The 22,152-nt window shown below is 45.1% G+C and overlaps 1 protein-coding gene across 1 annotated transcript in view; it reads right to left on the minus strand.

Moving 5' to 3' along the window:
* FBLN2 (fibulin 2) overlaps positions 1-22,152 on the minus strand; it is a 207,322-nt gene that overhangs the window by 87,356 nt on the left and 97,814 nt on the right. The gene's annotated exons all lie outside the window — the stretch shown is intronic.

Below are 22,152 nucleotides of genomic sequence, written 5' to 3' on the forward strand. Positions count from 1 at the left end.
GTACTTACTATGTGCAGAGCACTGTACTAAGCACTTGGGAAGTACAAATTGGCAACATATAGAGACGGTCCCTACCCAACAGTGGGCCCAGTCTAGAAGGGGGAGACAGAGAACAAAACATATTAACAAAATAAAATAAACAGGATATGTACAAGTAAAATAAATAAAAAGAGTAATAAATACGTACAAATATATACATATATACAGGTGCTGTGGGGAAGGGAAGGAGGTAAGGCGGGGGGGACGGAGAGGGGGATGTGGGGGAGAGGAAGGAGGGGGCTCAGTCTGGGAAGGCCTCCTGGAGGAGGTGAGCTCTCAGTAGGGCCTTGAAGGGAGGAAGAGAGCTAGCTTGGCGGATGTGGGGAGGGAGGGCATTCCAGGCCAGGGGGATGATGTGGGCCGGGGGTCGACGGCAGGACAGGTGAGAATGAGGCACAGTGAGGAGATTAGCGGCAGAGGAGCGGAGGGTGCGGGCAGGGCTGTAGAAGGAGAGAAGGGCCATCTCCATCCCTCTGTCCCCATGTCCCAGTGCTGAAGAAGGTCCAGGCCAGGAGATTTCACTTCTGGTTGCACTCACAGATTCTGTAGGGTGGCTTTATTGAACAGGGGTCAGTCTGCTCCCTACAGTTACTTGACAACTAACATTACAAGGCATTCCCTAAGTTACATCTACCCCATGATACATATATACATACAACTGGGGGATATGGTCAGTATTAACTGATTCTTTAAACTAGGTTACAACCACCGCAGGGACACAAGCTAGGTTTCAGTCAATCAGTGGTAATAATAATAATAATGATGATGGCATTTTATTAAGTGCTTACTATGTGCAAAGCACTGTTCTAAGCGCTGGACAGGTTGCAAGGTGATCAGGTTGTCCCACAGGGGGCTCACAGTTTTAATCCCCATTTTACAGATGAGGTAACTGAGGCACAAAGAAGTTAAGTTACTTGCCCAAAGCCACACAGCTGGCAATTGGTGGAGCCGGGATTGGAACCCATGACCTCTGACTCCAAAGCCCGTGCTCTTTCCACTGAGCCATGCTGCTTCCCCTGGTAGTAGTAATCATATTTAGTGGTAGTAGTAATCATATTTACTGGGAGAGACTACATAGGTGGGAATTAGACATGGTCCCTGTCCATTGGGGGACTCACAATCTAAGAATATTCACTGCTTGATGCCTTAATCCACACAAATGTCTGGGTGCCCTGATAAATCCAACCCTTGCCTCTTCCCCAGTTGGTTAAGATTAAACAAACAATCAATCAGTCAAGATGCAGGAATCTTGAGGAAACTCTACCCACACTTTGCGTCAGATGATTAAAGTGTAGAAGAGAACCCTGAGCAGTTACTGAAGTTATTGAACTGGGGAGGAAACTAAATTTAGAAATAGATAATGTGGATGTTGATTTATTAATTGCATCACATTCGGAGACGGCGTCCAATGAGGACTTCATCAAGCATCACTAATCCATGCCTCATCTCAAGGTGCCGAAAAAGAAGTAGTTATGGACTCTATACCACTGCTCAAATTTGGGGATGAAGAGGTTTTTCACTAGTTCTCAGGTAAGCAGATCATCATCATTGTCAGTATCTATAAAGTGCTTACTGTGCGGAGCACTGTACTGAACGCTTGGGAGAGTTGGAGTTGGTAGACCCGTTCCCTGACCACAACACGCTTACAGCAGATAAATTTGTAAAAATTATTGAAGATGACCCTGAAGGAAAGAGGAATTGTAAAATATGTGGAACTGTTTAGAAAGGGGTAGCTTGATAGAAGGCATTTTATGAAGAAAAGAAGGCTGTTGCTCAACCTAAATTGGAAAAACAGTCCAGTAGAGTGGAAAAACCACTACTACAGCCCACAGAATAAGCTTCTACTTCTGCAGCCTACTGCAGGCTCATAATCCTGTTACAACTCCTCTTTTAGCTAATATTGTCCTAGTTTGCTTTGAATTACTATTACAAAGATTATACAAAATGTAGCACAAAGAATAATTTCACATTATTTTTCCAGGTTAAAGTTCATATGGAAACCATACCCCATGATGCAGCCAGCCATTCACAACACAGCTCCACTGTGAGATGTGCCTGTTTAACAACTATAACCATGGATATGCTAAATTCCACGGAAAATCTGCAACATGCCTTGATAGGTCAAGAATTTGAACATTTTCCTTTCAAAAGCAAACCAAACTATTAATAACTGGTCATATCCAGTATAATTTACTGTACCTGTTCCGGAGTAGATTTTACATCAGGCACATTAGTTATTTCTTTTGACTTCTTCCCCAGAAGATACAGTTAAGAATGGAGAAACACAAACACTGACCATTAGCAGATTATGGAATTATGGTCACACTAGCATCCTGCCTTTTTCTTGGAAATTATGTATGTTGTTAAAATTAATAGTAGGATATGTGCATAAATTCTACACATTTGGAAGAGTCAGTTGAAAGTATTTACTGAGCACCTGATGAGGGAAGAGCCTTGGAATTGGATTGTCTCGGGGAGTGGGGGTTAGGGAGGAGGTTATTGCAGTAACTCTTCTATCTGACTTGTGATCAATCACCCATAGACTACTGCTAAAATGAAATGAATAGTCTTTTTCCTAAGTGTAGACATAGTGAAGTTTAGCCTGTAGAAGCACCCTGGAAGTCAGAAGACTTTGGTTCTAATCCCAGCTCCACTACATGTCTGCTGCTTGTCTGAGGCACTTAACTTCTCTGTGCCTCAGTTACCTCATCTGAAAGATGGTGGGGATTAAGACTGTGAGCCCATGTGAGACTGGGACTGTGTCTGACTTGATTACCTTGTGTCTACCCCAATGCTTAGAACAGTGCTTAGCATGTTGTAAACACAAATACCACAAACACTACAATTATTATCAAAAAACATGGTACTGCAGAAGACTCTTGGGAGGCAAAAGCAGCACAGAGATCAGCCTGGCAAGCAGCAATCAGGCACGGGGTTAGACCTTATGGAGACCTGAGTTATAATTACATGAATATGTGTGAGGGGTGGGGGGAAAAGCCAAAGCAGTGTTGCCTGGCACACCATCATATAACACTGTATTATTTAAAAGTTAATCTATTCTCTTTTCCACCCCTCTTTCCCCTGAAGAAATTGAGAACTATTTCAAGAATTTGATTTGTGGTTTAAAGAAGTTTTTCAGAAAGAAATATGCCAGGTAAAAATGGATTGTTTCCAGTTCTGCCTCCTTCCTTTGGCAGGCAGTTCCCTCCTGATTTGTCATATTTCTCAATGGCCTATGGATCTACTCTTTTGCAGTTCCCCTTAAGTAATGTAGTGTTCTGTGACAATTTACATCATTCATAACATCTGTGAAATGACAAAAACGACATTTTGCCAACATCTGTTCCATGAGCTGATGGGTTGCAAATAACGAACCAGCAAGAAAGCTGTTTGGAGCTGAGTTCCAAAAGATTGGCTAATCCCTGGAGTCTTTAGTACCATGCTTCAAATAAACCACCTCTAAATGGGGACCAAATTGCATTCTGGGCCCCAGGCACCCAAAGTAGGAATGAAATCACCCTCATTATCAGGTCAGTAGTTTGCACTTGATTTCATGACACTTTACTCTGTGCCAAACCAATGAACTTTGACTGACTGACCATCTACATGCGGTAACTGCAAGGTAATTTGGAAGAAAAATAAAAGTTAGTGGAAAAAGCACAGGACTAGGAGCCAGGAGACCTGGATTCTAATCCCTTCTGTGCCACTTGTCTGCTGTGTGACCTTGGGCAAGTCACTTGATGTCTCTATATCTCAGCTTCCTTCTTTGTAAAATGGGGGTGAGATACTTGTCCTCCCTATGAGCCCCCTGCGGTACCGAGACTGTGGCTGACCCTATTGTAGTGTATCTACCCCAGCGCTTAGCATATAGTAAGAGCTTAATAAATATGACCATTAAGGGTGCAAAAGTTAGCAACGCCCATGTTTCCAACTGATGTGGTGCATAGGGCCCCTATCCCTGAACCAAACTATAGATGGGGCTATGCTAAGGCAAATGGCCATCTCCCCAGCCTGGCTTTATGTGGAGCTGGGGACTCTTTTTGCTCAGTATCCATGTACAGTGGAGGGCTGGAGATTTTCTCATATGGCGCTAGAGAGTCTCCGGAAGTAATTTGAGGTCTAAGACAGATCTGTGCTACACCAGGCCCCAGGGTGAGGTAGGGGGCAGGGGCACTGTTTTCTGTTTAGTCACAATTCAGCTTGGTTCACCTGGAAAATGCTAGACTGAACTTGAGGACACCAGGTATTCTTTTCATAGGACCACTTCCTTGTCTGTGCCTCTTGAGTGGACCAGGAGTCCACATACTTAACAGTCGTTCCCCAACCTCCACCTGACCCTGCCACCAGCTTGTCTGGACTCTGGTGATTCTCTGGAGGCCACCCAGGTTGACCATGAAGTAGGACAAAAGGCTTAAAAGTTCTGCAAGGCTCTCTGTCAACTGGGCAAATGTGCTAGCCCACCATACCTAGGCCGCTCCTAGAGGAGTGACTGGTGTCTGTATGCACACTTAATGTTTGTTTAGCTTATATTTAGATTGATGTTTCCTGTCAAACTGACTTCACGTAAACATGTGGGAGAAGCTCTATTTTCTGAAGAAAATATAACTTCTCCAAACCCTCCTGCCATGTACAGACACATTCATTGCCTGATACTTTAATTAAACCTTAGGATTTGTGCTGGTGAGATCATGTGGATTCTCACATGCAAATTATTCAGATAATTGAGGCCTAAAAATACACTTTGGTTTGTAGTATTCATATACTACATACTTCATATCCCTACAGCAGCAGGATAACTGAGGTCAAAGTGGAATCTGTATTGCACAGATAATTTGTGTGCTACCCTAGACCTACATGGAAATTTGACCAATTATAAGATGAATTTAATCAATCAATCAAGCAAATTTACTGAGCACATACTGTGTGCAGAGCACTATACTATGCATTTCAGAGAGTCCAATACAACAGAGTGGGCAACCAGTGTGGATAGTCAATCTAGATGATTCCCCCAAGCCCCATGATCGAAAGAAAAGGGTGGATTTCACCCTCCTATAGAGGCACAAACTCCAGGGAACAAGACAGGAATGATATGAACCAGAGAAAGTTATCTTCATACCTACTCTGGTGGCTGTTGAATCAGTGACTCTTTGTGTGGAAGCCCCGCCATTGATCCAGGGCAAAAAGCACTGCTCTGAGGATCAGGAGACGTAGGTTCTAGTAACACTGATTTCATAATTCTATCTAATAATTAATAATTATGGAATTTGTTAAGTGCTTACTATGTGCCAAGCACTGTTCTAAGTCCTGGGGTAGATACAAGGTAATCGGGTTGTACCACGTGGGGCTCATAGTCTTAATCCCCATTTTACATATGAGGTAACTGAGGCAAAGAGAAGTTAAGTGGCTTGTCTACCTTAACACAGCAGACAAGTGGCAGAGCCAGAATTAGAACCCACGTCCTCTGACTCCCAAGCCCGTGCTTTTTCCACTAAGCTTCGCTGCTTCTCATAACTAGTAACTAGCACTAGTAACTCACAACTTGCTTCTCATAACTAGTCTATATTGAGTAAAACACAAGGGTAGAAATGCTTAGTCCAGTTCTCGGCAATTAAGTGCAAGCAGCAAAGCTCTTCTTAGCTGATATTTTAACTATATGAACCTCTTTCTAATTCAGATTTATCCCTCTATATTGTAAGCTAGTAGTGGGCAGGGAATGTATTTATTGTTATATTGAACTGTCCCAAGCTCTCAGTACAGTGCTCTGCACTAAGCACTCAATACATGATTGAATGAATGAATTCAGAGTTTCCCACTTCCTGAGCTAAGCTCTACACTTAGTCCATTTAAAAAACCCTCAAATTTTAAAATATGTCGTAAACATATGGGTTGCCACTGAAAACAAACTGACCTAGGTATATAAACGCAAACATCAATCTATATTATTTCAGTGCCAACTGTGTGCAGAGCACTGTACTAAGCACTCAAGAGTACAATAGAATCGGTAGGCATGATTCCTGCCCCGAAAGAGCTTAAAATAGACATTTTTTGCACCATTTTAAAGATACCCATTCATGTATATTGTCTCTGCTCCCTCACTCCAATCCAAATGCTTTCATCAATTAAAAAACAGAAAATTCCTTTATGATCACCTTTGATTCTTTTAATCAAGTTACTATGCACCATGAAACATGAGGGGCAGCACCTAAAAACATCATGCCCAAATCCCTGAAGCCGCCAGCTGGAAGAATGTCCCTCATAAAATCACACTCTAGCCATGTCTACATTGGCAAATGATTTCTATTTAAAATGTTCTTTCAGTCAGTACTCTACGTGAGCAGCCTTAACAACCCAAGCCTTTGCTTTCAGATGAAAATGCTTATTTCACACGCACATGTTTCCAGAAGGGAAGCATCTGTTTCAATAGCTGTAGTTAAAACATGTTTGCCTTAGGGCCCAACAGACCACCCAAATACTTTGTGATGCTTCCACCCACTATTTCAAATGGAAAAGTGCTTCTAGGGTTAATGTTTTCACAAAACATTTGTGCAATTAGGCCAGCGCAAATATTTTGAAAATCTTAAAGTGGAGAAAAAAAATATATTGACAGTTTTGATACTCCCAATTAAAAATGATTGCACTGAGGCAAAAATAGCATTCAAGTGGAATGAACTTATGAAAGATTCAAGGCAGTTCACATATCATCCCTTCTTACCCTTCCCCGACCCTTTTAAAATTTCTAGGATTTAATTGGCCTGAGGATCTTCGCACTTTTATGATGTCAGTTCCCCTAGCTGAGACAACCCAGGTGCAACAATGTGATGAAAACTAGCATCCTGACCATCCTTATAGTTGGGGCAACCTATGGTATTTATATTGAATTGTGTCAAGTATATGTGTCTGGCATATTAAGGAAGCAGCATGGCTTAGTGGAAAAAGCAAGGGCGAGGGAGACAGAGGACCTGGGTTCTAATTCCAGATCCACCACTTGCCTGCTGTTGACCTTGGGAAAATCATTTGACTGCTCTGTGCCTCAGTTTCCTCAACTGCAAAATGGGAATTCACTACCTGTTCTCCCTCCTACTTAACTCTGTGAGCTCAATGTGGGACAGGGACAGTTTCCAACCTGTATATCCCTACACAGACTGAGAATCTGGGTCCCAGCCTCATTCAACCAGAGCAAAACCAGGAATGTGGCACTGCACTCTCTCAGAGTCCCTGTGGGAAGGGGCATAGGGACTGGCATGCCTTTTTCATAGTGAATGCTTGAAGGAGCCACAAGTTCCCTCTGCTCCAAGGAGGTCTGAAATAGGGTAGGGGCCTGTATGCCCAGGCTACCCCACTTTGGCCAAATCTTGGCTCATCTTTCCATAGATCAGGTCAAACTCCATGCTGGGCTCATTAAAGAGAACACCTTTCCAGTGAAGATCAAGTTGTGAATTTGACAGAGCAGTGGGCTAAATTTGAGAAACTGCTAAAATCTCTGCACCAGAGTTTTTTGGTCATTCGTGAAATGCAGCCAAAATGATCAAAACAAAAGAACCACGGCCTTGACTTCTCCAGAGAAATTGGATGAAGAATCTTGAAGCCATCTTAGGTAATGGAAACAACTCTTTCAGTCTGCCAGCTAGGTAAGTAAGCCCAGGAATTACACCTCCCACAGAGACTCATATGTAGCTAACCCAAAATTTACAGACAAACAGAATCCCCTGGGCTGTTCTCCAGGGAGAGCAACTAGCAAGACTCCCTTGCCATCCCATATCAGGGGAGTCAACAGAGATGCTGAACATTACTCCAAGGTATTGCACATCATCCACACAAACATGGATGCACATCACCCCTGCAGTAACCAGGGTTCAAAGCCCAGAATAGTCCAATTATGAAACATCCTATCTAATTAACGTCACCTGAAAGGGAAAGAAAAGCCTAGTATAAGCTGGCCCTCACTTAACCTTAGAATTTCCACATCACTTTAGCAGTAGGTTACCCACTCCTCCTCCCACCAGTAACACCTAGGTACATATCCTCAAACTCTGTATCTTCCTCCTACCTGTAATTTAGTGTCTGTCTCCCCAACTAGGTGGTAAGCTCCTTGAGGGCAGGGATAGCCTCTACCAACTAATTTATACTCTCCAACAGGCTTAGTACGGTGCTCTGCACAAAATAATAATGAAAGTAATCATTGTGGTATCTGGTGTTTACTATGTGCCAAGCACTGTACTAAGCACTGGGGTCGATACAATATAAGGAAATCGGACACAATCCCTGTCCCTCACAGTCTAAGGGGCTGGACAAACAGGTATTTCATCTGCATGTTTACAGATGAGGAACCTGAGGCACAGGAAAGATAAGTCTAGACTGTGAGCCCACTGTTAGGTAGGGACTGTCTTGTTGCCAACTTGTACTTCCCAAGTGCTTAGTACAGTGCTCTGCACACAGTAAGTGCTCAATAAATACGATTGAATGAATGAATAAGTGACCTACCCAAGGACACACAGCAGGGAAGTGATAGACTTGGCTGGGATCAGAACCTCCTCTGACTCCCAGGATCATGCTCTTTGCTTTCTCTTATATTTGGGAAGCAGCAGTAAATACTATTGATTGATCGACTGAACAGAATCCACAAAGAATACTGTGGATTGAATCTGCCCTTTGGGGACTATCAGGTGACCAACAGGATAAATGAGAAATAAATCTTTTAAAATGCTCAAGAAAATTCATCTCCAATCTGATCTGGTTGCATGACATTTAGGGAAAACAATGATAAAAAAAATAGGCACTACCTCCTCCAGCAAAGAGTTGGAAAGAAAGTATTAGAGTCACTCTTAGGCTCTGTCCCCTCCTTGTCTCCTTTTCTTAGCATTTGTGAGTTCTAGCGGCAAAATTCACTGGAAGAGGAGGAGTCAGTTTTGACTACCTGATGAACATCCCCACCATTTAGCTCCTCTCTGAAAAGTTTGGTGCATGCCTCCCCAGGAAAGTGTTTTGGGGGGAGATTCTTTCAGTAGAAATGATCGTTTCTGAGACAAACCTAATCTACTAATGACTTTAAATAAGAATTGCGCTGTACAGACACATCAAGGCTCATTCTGCCTATGGACCCCACTCCAGCAATCCAGACTTCAGTTCATATTGGGAAAGAGGAGTCGAATCTTCTCCCCCTGCCCAATCTTGTCTCCACACCCTGTTGTCACCCTGGTGTGTGTGCAGGGGGAAGTGGGGGGGCGAGGGGGAGTCTCCATCCTGTCCTCAGATGCCAAGGTGCCCAGTGGTAGGCAAAAGGGAGGAATCCAGAGCTACTACACCCACGTGGAATAATTATAAATTATGGATACAAACCACCAAGAGCCAGTCTCTGTGAATTCAACCCAGTGTTTTCCATAGCTTCCTTACTGATTTTTTTTATGATATTTGCCAAGTGCTTACTATGTGTCAAACACTGCTCTAAGTGCTGGGGTAGATACAAGTTAATTAGGTTGGACACAGTTAATGTCCCACATGGGGCTTCACAGTCAGGGAGAATGCACTGTACTGAATTGCACTAAAATGTACAAGTTACTAAACCCCTTCTCTTTAGCTTGAAATCAAAGTTGGAAAAGTTAAGATACTTTAAAAAACAGATTCCATTAACCTTGTCATTTTTTTTCAGCTTTCACTAAGGATCACCCTTATGTTGCCAACTTGTACTTCCCAAGCTCTTAGTACAGTGCTCTGCACACAGTAAGCACTCAATAAATACGATTGAATGAATGAATGAATCACCCCAGATAAATATGTGCTTTTTCCGGTCAGGAACTTGGATTCCAAATGAGCACATTTTTGCATGCAGGTCAAATAGCTAACTGTTCACCCCCCCCCCACACGTAATCCCAAATACTCAGGCAATTTTCATTCCATTTTAGCCGGTAATGTTTTGCATTAATTTAATGGGTCTGGAGAGGGGAGAGCAAACTCCACATCTTTCTCAAATGAAATTTCATCCATACTTGCAGGTGTTGATCAGAGAAAATAACTGAAGTTATAAAATTATGGTTGAAATATCTTAAACTATCATTAGAAAATCTGTTAATGTCAAGGGGTATTTTTCCCAACTGAAATTTCGGGTAGAAATTCTGTTTTTCATAACATTCCAGACATGACAAACTTGACCCAAGGCCTGTTCTGATACTAGCAGTGTTTGGTTTGTACAATTTGGGAAGCAGCATGGCCTAGTGGAAAGCACATGGGACTGGGAGTCAGAGGATCTGGGTTCTAATCCCAGCTCCACCACTTGTTTCTGTGTGACCTTGGGCAAGTCACTTAACTACTCTGGGCCTCAGGTTCCTCATCTGTAAAATGAGGATTAAACCCTACTCCCTCCTATTTTGACTGTGGGCACTATGTGGGACAGGAACTCAGTCCAACCTGATTATCTTATACCTAAGTCAGTGCTTAGCACATTGTTTGGCTTATAGTAAGTACTTAACAAGTACCATACCACCCATAACCTTGGCATTATCCTTAACTCCTCTCTCCCATTCAACCCACATATTCAATCCATCACTAAATCCTGTTGGTCCCACCTTCACAACATCACTAAAATCCACCCTTTCCTCTCCATCCAAACTGCAACCACCATAATACAATCACTCATACTACCCCCACTCCCTGTATTTCTGCATCAGCCTCCTTGCTGACCTCCCAGCCTCCTGTCTCTCCCCACTCCAGTCCATACTCCACTCTGCTGCCCAGATCATTTTCCCTCAAAAATGTTCAGACCATGTTCAGTCACCACTCCTCAAGAAACTCCAGTGGTTGCCCATCTACCTCAGTATCAAACAAAACTCCTCACCATTGGCTTTAAAGCACTCCATCACCTAGCTCCCTCCTGCCTCACCAATCTCCTACTACTATCCAGCTTGCACACTTTGCTCCTCTAATGCCCACCTTCTCACTGTACCTCGATCTCACCTATCTTGCCACCGACTCCCCCGCCCACATCCTGCCTCGGGCTTGGAATATGTATATGTGTATATATACATATATATGTACGTATATATACATACCTGTATATATGTTTGTTCGTATTTATTACTCTATTTATTTATTTTACTTGTACATATCTATTCTATTTATTTTATTTTGTTAATATGTTTTGTTTTGTTCTCTGTCTCCCCCTTCTAGACTGTGAGCCCACTGTTGGGTAGGGACCATCTCTATATGTTGCCAACTTGTACTTCCCAAGCGCTTAGTACAGTGCTCTGCATACAGTAAGTGCTCAATAAATACGATTGATTGATTGATTGATTGGAATGCCCTCCATCCTCAAATCCTACAGAAAATTACTCTCCTAACCTCTTCAAAGCCTTATTGAAGGCACATCTCTTCCAGGAGGCCTTCCCTGACTAATCCCACCCCACCCTCCTTCTCCCAATCCCTTCTGCATCTCCCTGACTTGCTCTCTTTGTTCTTACCCCCTCCCAGCCCCAAAACACTTACATACATATCTGTAATTTATGTATTTATATTAATGTCTGTCTCCCCCCTCTAGACTGTAAGCTCATTGTAGGCAGGTAGTGTGTCTGTTTATTGTTTTACTGTACTCTTCCAAGCTCTTAGTCCAGTGCTCTGCACACAGTAAACACTCAATAAATATACTTGATTGAATGAATGGTCATTATTATTATCATTAGTATTATTATATCCATTTATTCACTCATTCAATCATATTTATTGAGCACTTACTGTGTGCAGAGCACTGTACTAAGCACTTGGTACAAATTGGCAACATATAGAAACGGTCCCTACCCAACAACGGGAGTCATAAGTCTCTGGTAGGGTGGTGCATACCACTAATTCTGCCTCTAGGTCTGTCCCTGAAACCCTGTGATCACCAGTTTGGCTTGATTGATGGCAGATTTTTCTACCCCCTCCTACCCTGATGCTGATACCACCCTGGTGGGCTCAATACGTTTCCAGGAGTCCTGGGACAACATGCAGCAAGGTGCAAGGAGGAAAACAATGCTACCAGGACCCACAGATGTGAAAAGTCAATCACATCGACCACAGGATAGTCAGGAGGTATGCATAAGAAAGCATAAATTATTTCCCTATCTTGTCTCAACAAGCCCAAGCTAGCATCTGTCAGGTGAACATCTTAATTGCTACCCAAAATACTAATTATCTGTCCCTTTCTTGGTAGGTTGAAAATGAGGCTGGAGAACTACGCAGATTCTTTTCATTTTTTTCCAAACTTCTGTACTCTTTGCTTATTATAGGCGTAACAGATTCACAACAGCTGAACAAACACAAATTAATTGATGCATTGACACAGAATGGGATTTTTCCCAAGAAGAAACTACTCCCTGGAGATAAATCGGACACCTTGGAAAAATTGTTTTCACTCTTTCAGGCCACTGGGAGGGTGGGGAAGGTATGAGGTTTGGGAAATGGGGGGTTATTTGCCAAATGGTAATTTACTAGATCTCCTTCTAATGACCCTAAATTTCTTAGTTCCAGGGGAGCAACAACCACATGCATTTTGCCTGATGTAGATATGCAATGTATATTATGGATAAAAGAAACTGTTCAGTTAGCATAGGAAACTGTGTCAATATTCCTCTTCCCCAGACTGACCATGGTTCATTGTCTTTGCCAGATCTAATCACAAAGCCTTGGAAATAAGCATCCAACTCATGTTGTGTTTTAGAGATAAATAACTAGGTGAGTAGTATAGTGTGTAACCAGGAGGATTAGAGTTGGAAGAACAAGAAAGTATTCCCCTTCCTAAAGCCCTGCAGAGGTCAAAATCCTAAGGCCCAGCTTGCTCCAGACCTCATCCTGAGTTTGAATCCTACCTAGGCTGGCCACTGATAGCCCTCACAGATGTCACATGCGTAATGGTCAGAATACAATCTGAGGTAACATGTGCTGTTCTAGGGAGTTCTGTCTGAGCCCACCGACATGTACAGAGTCTTTCCAGGGGGAGCCCTGACCCCCCCACCTCCCCTTGCCCCCTTATTCCAGAACCTTTGCAATTGCTTCCCCTATCCCTGTTAACATGGGTGCCACTTTCAAGCTGCAGAACTTGGCAGAAGCTGAGTCAGAGGAAGGCTGGGAGCTTAAAATAAAAGGCTCCAGATACAAAGCTTCCAGTTGGTGGTGTATCAATATCGGCCAGGGCAGAGACCAGCTGTGAACTGGACTGTCTGGTATAAAACCAGCTAATGATCATCTTAATTGGTCCAGAACCACAACATAAAACAACCAGTTCCCTGAAATTAGACTGAGTGGCCATGAATTTTCCATATAGCTTGATTTGATGCTGCAAGCATAAAACTAGTTCCTGCCATTTCATGGCTTGGCCCAACTAGATTCAATTCAATTCAATCGTATTTATTGAGCACTTACTATGTGCCTGGTCCATGTAGGGCTCTATCCTTTATCCATTAGAGAAAATATGACATGATTTCTGCTACTTAATTTGCCCACAAAAAACAACAGACCCTTGGCCAGGATCTGTCCAAAGCACGTAGCCTCTGGAATGCAAACACCCAGCATCACAATGAGTCAAGGAAGCACACTGGTGAGTAGGGGACTAGTTGGGAAAAAAAGATCATGTCAACCTGAAACCTTTCCTCCATTCCCTTTCGGTTCTTCCCACAGTCTTGGCCTCCGTTCTCCATGAGCTTTGTCCAACACAAATTGGAGGAAAAAAACGGAGTGGACCCTATCTAGGTATGCCCATCATTGCTGCCATGCCTTTGTTGGGAGTTATAAGGCCTCAGTTCTTGTCCCTGCTTCCATATCCAGCTGTTGAGTCTTGGATAAAGCAGGATCTAATCTCTGTGCCCCAGTTTCCCTAACTTACAGAGGGGGAATGAGGAAGATTATATGACTAGATTTTATTTGCATCCTCACAATATTAACTCAGGGGAACCCCTCTGGGCTACAGTTTCCCCTTTTGTGAAATGGGACAAGTCCCGGTCTTTCCCTCTCCCCATCAAAGGATGCAATCATATTTGCTGAGGTCAGGTCTACAGAGGTCTGAGCATGCCTCGCTGGCTGGCTGGCATCGAGATACATACAATCATGTCTGTGCCCTGCCTGGGAGAGAACAATTAAATCAGCGCAACTGCCTTAAAGGCTACAATTTCACAAAGGTCATACAGCTCTCAAGGCCTAGTTAGACTGGGGCTCCTCCACCAATTTGGCAGTCTCAGTTACTATAGCCCAGGACTCAGACTTCTCATAAAAATTTATTTCATTGGAGTTTCATCATCAGAGCACTCCACTCATTTATTTCATCTCAGAGTTAAGCACGTTATAACCTATTAAGTGTTTTCTTTAAGCTCCACATGGTAGATGGGACATTAAGAGCCCCTCACTGTATTAACAGCCAAGGAGGGAGATGTCTAGAAGATTGGAGAAATAAAGAACTCCAAGAACTATGGCCAGGAGCCTGGAGCCATTTTAAGGAGCCGGCGCCTGCCTCCCTACTTTGCTCAACAGTTTCCCCTCCTTTGCCGCCAGCCACATTGTCTAGTCACAGCCCCTTTGAATCTCCTTTCCTGTCAGTCAGCTCCTTAAGCCACTTCATCATTTTTGTTGCTCTTCTCATTTCTGCACAACTGTCAACATCTTTCCAGGGTTTCATTTTCTCGAGTTGCACAAAATGTTCTTGGAGAGGTCTCCTGCAGTAACTCACCAACCAAAATGCGAAGTTAATTCAAACATTTACCCAGTTGGAGATTTCTCTAGGAATAAAAGACAAGAAAATAATTCAAGCACAGTTACGGTGAAAACTCCTGCTGCACACATGTGGGACTGGATGGCAAAGGGGGAAAATAAGCCATTTCCTTCACTGAACACTTGTCCCTAAGACTACCCCATCCCTTCTCCAAAGAGATCATTTTTCCCTTCACTCAAAAGATTTCTGTTTCTCACCCGCCTCTCAGGCTTACTTGATTTAAGAGCAGGAGAGGAGGGTGGTCACCTGGACTGCCATTTTTCAGGAAACACAAGTTGGGGGAATATTGCCTGGGCCAGGATCCTTTTGGCTCATCCTGGTTGTGGAAATGTTCAACCCCGTATTGAAGGCAGAACTGACATCAGAGAGGACCTAAAGTAGTTGTAGGGAACCTATTCAAGCTTCTCTATCTCAGAGTCTAGAAGGGCATTTCCTAGAATATTCTAGGAGACTGAAATCTTTTTTTGAAATCCCTCTCTGATCTGATCTCTGAAATCCCTCTCTCTGATCATAATCTTCTCACCTGCCTCCTCACTCACACTCCTTTCCCCTGTAAATCCATATTACTCCCTCACAGAGATCTCCGCTCTCTTGACCCCATCCATCTTTCTGAGCGCCTCACACCCCACCTCGCCTCCCTCTCCTCTCTACCCAGTCTTGATGATCAGATTACTGCTCTCAACTCTACCCTTTCTACTCAGCTAGACTCACTCGCTCCCCTTTCCCTTCGCTGCTCTCGTACCACTAACCCACAGCCCTGGATCACTGCCACTGTCTGCCTCCTTCGCTCTTATGCTCGAGCTGCCGAACACTGCTGGCAAAAGTCTAAACACCATGCCAACCTCGTTCACTTCAAGTTTATCCTTTCCTGCCTTAACTCAGCCCTCTCCTCTGCCAGACAAAACTATTTCTCCTCCCTTATTGACACCCATGCCCACCATCCCCGTCAACTCTGCCGTACATTCAACTCCCTTCTCAGGCCCCCGGTTCCTCCCCCTCCTCCTTCCCTCACCCCTAACGATCTGGCCTCCTACTTCATTAACAAGATTAAATCCATCAGGTCCGACCTCCCCAAAGTCACTCCCCACCCTTCTCCAACCCCCCGGCTCTCAACACTCTCTGCTACTCTCCCATCCTTCCCAGCAGTATCCTCAGAGGAGCTCTCCTCCCTCCTTTCAAGTGCTACTCTGGCCACCTGTGCTTCTGACACCATTCCCTCTCATCTCATGAAATCTCTTGCTCCATCCCTTCTCCCCTCCTTAACTTCTATCTTCAACCGCTCACTCTCCACTGGTTCCTTCCCCTCTGCCTTCAAACATGCCCATGTCTCTCCCATCCTAAAAAAACCCTCTCTTGACCCCACCTCACCTTCTAGTTACCACCCCATATCCCTCCTACCATTCCTTTCCAAACTCCTTGAACGAGTTGTCTACATGCGCTGCCTCAAATTCATCAACACCAACTCTCTCCTCGACCCCCTCCAGTCTGGCTTCCGTCCCCTACATTCCATGGAAACTGCCCTCTCAAAGGTCTCCAATGACCTCCTCCTTGCCAAATCCAACGGCTCATACTCTCTCCTAATCCTCCTCGACGTCTCAGCTGCCTTCGACACTGTGGACCACCCCCTTCTCCTCAACACTCTATCCAACCTTGGCTTCACAGACTCCGTCCTCTCCTGGTTCTCCTCTTATCTCTCCAGTCGTTCATTCTCAGTCTCTTTTGTAGGCTCCTCCTCCCCCTCCCATCCCCTTACTGTGGGGGTTCCCCAAGGTTCAGTTCTTGGTCCCCTTCTGTTCTTGATCTACACTCACTCCCTTGGTGACCTCATTCGCTCCCACGGCTTCAACTATCATCTCTACGCTGATGACACCCAGATCTACATCTCTGCCCCTGCTCTCTCCTCCTCCCTCCAGGCTCGCATCTCCTCCTGCCTTCAGGACATCTCCATCTGGATGTCTGCCCACCACCTAAAACTCAACATGTTCAAGACTGAACTCCTTGTCTTACCTCCCAAACCCTGCCCTCTCCCTGACTTTCCCATCACTGTTGACGGCACTACCATCCTTCCTGTCTCACAAGCCCGCAACCTTGGAGTCATCCTCGACTCCGCTCTCTCATTCACCCCTCACATCCAAGCCATCACCAAAACCTGCCGGTCTCAGCTCCGAAACATTGCCAAGATCCGCCCTTTCCTCTCCATCCAAACCGCTACCCTGCTCATTCAAGCTCTCACCCTATCCCGTCTGGACTACTGCATCAGCCTTCTCTCCAATCTCCCATCCTCGTGTCTCTCCCCACTTCAATCCGTACTTCATGCTGCTGCCCTGATTGTCTTTGTCCAGAAACACTCTGGGCAAAGCGTCCTCAAAAATCTCCAGTGGCTACCAATCAATCTGCGCATTAGGCAGAAACTCCTCACCCTCGGCTTCAAGGCTCTCCATCACCTCACCCCCTCCTACCTCACCTCCCTTCTCTCCTTCAACAGCCCAGCCCGCAACCTCCGCTCCTCTGCCACTAATCTCCTCACCGTGCCTCGTTCTCGCCTGTCCCGCCGTCGACCCCTGGCCCATGTCATCCCCCTGGCCTGGAATGCCCTCCCTCTGCCCATCCGCCAAGCTAGCTCTCTTCCTCCCTTCAAGGCCCTACTGAGAGCTCACCTCCTCCAGGAGGCCTTCCCAGACTGAGCCCCTTCCTTCCTCTCCCCCTCGTCCCCCTCTCCATCCCCTCCATCTTACCTCCTTCCCTTCCCCACAGCACCTGTATATATGTTTGTACATATTTATTACTCTATTTATTTTACTTGTACATATCTATTCTATTTATTTTATTTTGTTAATATGTTTGGTTTTGTTCTCTGTCACCCCCTTCTAGATTGTGAGCCCACTGTTGGGTAGTTACTGTCTCTATATGTTGCCAACTTGTACTTCCCAAGCGCTTAGTACAGTGCTCTGCACACAGTAAGCGCTCAATAAATACAATTGATTGATTGATTTTTTTGTAATGGTATTTGTTTTGTTTTGTAAAATATATAAGGGGTTTTTTTAATGGTATTTGTTAAGCACTTACTGAGGTAGATACAAGCTAATCAGGGTGGACACAGTTCATGTCACACATGGGGCTCCCAGTCTTGATCTCCATTTAACAGATGAGGTAACTGAGGCATGGAGAAGTTAAGCAACTTGCTCAAGATCACATGGCAGACAAGTGGTAGAGCCAGGATTAGAACTCAGGCCCTCTGAATCCCAGGCCCACGCTCTTTCCACTAGGCCATGCTGCTTCTCAGTATCCCTCTGGAAGAATAATGTGACTGGCCAATTCCTCTACCATTAACCTTCATTGACTAGCTTTCCCAGAATGCCTCATGAATTGCAATCACATTCTTATTGGGTAGAACTTGAATTTGAGACCTGGTCCACCCCAACTCACCCATTTACCAACTTGAACACATGCTGGATGTCATAAGCACTAATCACTGTGCAATCTCCTACCTCACCAATGCTTAAATCCCATTCTCACCACAACTTCCTTATTTGCCTTCTCTCCCAATCAATCAATCAATCGTATTTATTGAGCGCTTACTATGTGCAGAGCACTGTACTAAGCGCTTGGGAAGTACAAATTGGCAACACATAGAGACAGTCCCTACCCAACAGTGGGCTCACAGTCTAAAAGGGGGAGACAGAGAACAGAACCAAACATACCAACAAAATAAAATAAATAGGATAGAAATGTACAAGTAAAATAAATAAATAAATAAATAAATAGAGTAATAAATATGTACAACCATATATACATATATACAGGTGCTGTGGGGAAGGGAAGGAGGTAAGATGGGGGGATGGAGAGGGGGACGAGGGGGAGAGGAGGGAAGGGGCTCAGTCTGGGAAGGCCTCCTGGAGGAGGTGAGCTCTCAGCAGGGCCTTGAAGGGAGGAAGAGAGCTAGCTTGGCGGAGGGGCAGAGGGAGGGCATTCCAGGCCCGGGGGATGACGTGGGCCGGGGGGCGACGGCGGGACAGGCGAGGACAAGGTACAGTGAGGAGATTAGCGGTGGAGGAGCGGAGGTTGCGGGCTGGGCAGTAGAAGGAGAGAAGGGAGGTGAGGTAGGAGGGGGCGAGGTGATGGACAGCCTTGAAGCCGAGGGTGAGGAGTTTCTGCCTGATGCGCAGATTGATTGGTAGCCACTGGAGATTTTTGAGGAGGGGAGTAATATGCCCAGAGCGTTTCTGGACAAAGATAATCCGGGCAGCAGCATGAAGTATGGGTTGAAGTGGAGAGAGACACGAGGATGGGAGATCAGAGAGAAGGCTGGTGCAGTAGTCCAGACGGGATAGGGTGAGAGCTTGAATGAGCAGGGTAGCAGTTTGGATGGAGAGGAAAGGGCGGATCTTGGCAATGTTGCGGAGCTGAGACCGGCAGGTTTTGGTGACGGTTTGGATGTGAGGGGTGAAGGAGAGAGCGGAGTCGAGGATGACACCAAGGTTGCGGGCTTGTGAGATGGGAAGGATGGTAGTGCCGTCAACAGAGATGGGAAAGTCAGGGAGAGGACAAGGTTTGGGAGGGAAGACAAGGAGCTCAGTCTTTGACATGTTGAGCTTTAGGTGGCGGGCGGACATCCAGATGGAGATGTCCTGAAGGCAGGAGGAGATGCGAGCCTGGAGGGAGGGGGAGAGAGCAGGGGCAGAGATGTAGATCTGGGTGTCATCAGCGTAGAGATGATAGTTGAAGCCGTGGGAGCGAATGAGGTCACCAAGGGAGTGAGTGTAGATTGAGAACAGAAGGGGACCGAGCACTGAACCTTCGGGAACCCCCACAGTAAGAGGATGGGAGGGGTAGGAGGAGCCTGCAAAAGAGACTGAGAAAGAACGACCGGAGAGATAAGAGGAGAACCAGGAGAGGACGGAGTCTGTGAAGCCAAGGTCAGATAGCGTGTTGAGGAGAAGGGGGTGGTCCACAGTGTCAAAGGCAGCTGAGAGGTCGAGGAGGATTAGGACAGAATATGAGCTGTTGGATTTGGCAAGCAGGAGGTCATTGGTGACCTTTGAGAGGGCAGTTTCCATGGAATGAAGGGGACGGAAGCCAGACTGGAGGGGGTCGAGGAGAGAGTTGTTGTTGAGGAATTCTAGGCAGTGCGTGTAGACAACTCGTTCAAGGAGTTTGGAAAGGAATGGTAGGAGGGATATGGGACGATAACTAGAAGGTGAGGTGGGGTCAAGAGAGGGTTTTTTTAGGATGGGAGAGACATGGGCATGTTTGAAGGCAGAGGGGAAGGAACCAGTGGAGAGTGAGCGGTTGAAGATGGAAGTTAAGGAGGGGAGGAGGGATGGAGCGAGAGATTTCATAAGATGAGAGGGAATGGGGTCAGAAGCACAGGTGGCCGGAGTAGCACTTAAGAGGAGGGAGGAGAGTTCCTCTGAGGATACCACTGGGAAGGATGGGAGAGTAGCAGAGAGTGTTGAGAGCCGGGGGGATGGAGAAAGGGGGGAAGAGACTTCCCACACACCCTTCCCTGCAAAACTGTCTTTCCTCTCCCTCTGGCATCCAATCTCTTGACCCCCTCCAGTTACCTCATGCCATTATGCCCCATTTGGACTTCCTACCCTGTCTCCCCTCTCCTGATGCATAAATCCCCGCTCTCAACCCCACCCCCTCTACCAAACCACCTTGCATCCTTCCACCTCCATTAATCTCGTACCAGCTCTGGATCCGCTTCAAAATATGCTTTCTCTGTTCATGTGCTCACACTACAGAGTCCTGTTGGCAGAATTCCAGTACCACCACCTCGCTCACCCTAATGACCTCACCTAACTGTGAGCCTGTTGTTGGGTAGGAACCATCTCTATATGTTGCCGATTTGTACTTCCCAAACACTTAGTACAGTGCTCTGCACACAATAAGTGCTCAGTAAATACGATTGAATAAATGAATGAAAAAAATTGAAACCAACAGGTAACAACTCCCCCAAACCTCTCCTCCACACCACCCCAACTCCCTCCTTCCTCACCATGCACTCTTATCCTTTGTTGCTCTTTCTCAAGAGATCCCCTATCTAATTTTGAAATCTATCCCCTTCCCCCACACCTCTCACCCTATCCTCACACACATTAGAAAACCAATGGTGCCCGTACTTCTTTCCTCCACGACTGCCATCTTCAATCACTTACTCCCTATTGGATACTTCCTTTCCATTTTCAAACATACCCATGTGTTTCCTATTTAATAAACAAACACACCTTCTCAACCCCACTGCAATATCCAGGTATTGTTCTGTCTCCTTCCTACCATTCCTGTCCAAACTCCTTGAATGGGTTCTTAGCTCCCACTGCCTCCATTTACTTTCTTCCAACTCACTTCTTGATTCTATAATCTGGCTTCTACCCTCTCCACTCCACTGAAACTACTTTCTCTAAAGTTACCAATGACCTACCTCCTCCTCTTCATCAAATTAATTCATTCATTCAATCGTATTTATTGAGCGCTTACTATGTGCAGAGCACTGTACTAAGCGCTTGGAAAGTACAGGTTGGCAACATATAGAGATGGTCCCTGCCCAACAGTGGGCTCACAGTCTAGAAGGAGGAGACAGAGAACAAAACAAAACATATTAACAAAATAAAATAAATAGAATAAATATGTACAAGTAAAATAAATAAACAGAGTAATAAATACGTACAAACACATATACATATATACAGGTGCTGTGGGGAAGGGAAGGAGGTAAGGGGGGGGGCGGGGATGGAGAGGGGAAGGAGGGAGAGAGTAGTCCAGTAGTCAAATCTAAGACTACTCTGACATAATCCTCCTTGACCACTCAGGAACCTTGACAATGTGGGCCACCCTCTTCTCCTGAATACACTATTTAAACTTGGTTTCTCTGGCACAGTCCTCTCCTGATTCCCAATCTCTTTTTCTGGCTCTCTCTAACTAGATGTCATTCAAAGGCTCAATTCTTGGTTCCCTTCTATTCTTAGCCTATAGTCACTCTCTTGGGGAGCTCATCTGTCCCGTCCTCTTTATCCAAATTGCCGCCACACTGATCCAAGAACTTGTCAATATCACATCTCGACTACTGTGTTAGCCTCCTCACACACTACCCTGCCTCCAACCTCTATCCTCCCTAAACCATACATCACTCAGCTGACTGGATCATTTTTCTAAAACGCCCTTTTGCACACATCTCCCTTTTCCTCAAAATCCTTCAATGGTTGCCCATTCCTCTCTGCATCAAGCAAAAGTTCCTGACTATTGTCTTTATGGGACTCAATTTACTTTCTTCCCATTACATGTCTGCACTCCTCTCCCATTACAATCCAAATTGCACACTCCATTCCTCTAGTGTCAGCCTACTCACTGTACCTTATTCTCATCTCTCTTGCCACTGATCTCTTTCT

This window comes from Tachyglossus aculeatus, chromosome X1, assembly GCF_015852505.1.
Source record: "Tachyglossus aculeatus isolate mTacAcu1 chromosome X1, mTacAcu1.pri, whole genome shotgun sequence".
NCBI classification, from domain to species: Eukaryota; Metazoa; Chordata; class Mammalia; order Monotremata; family Tachyglossidae; genus Tachyglossus; species Tachyglossus aculeatus.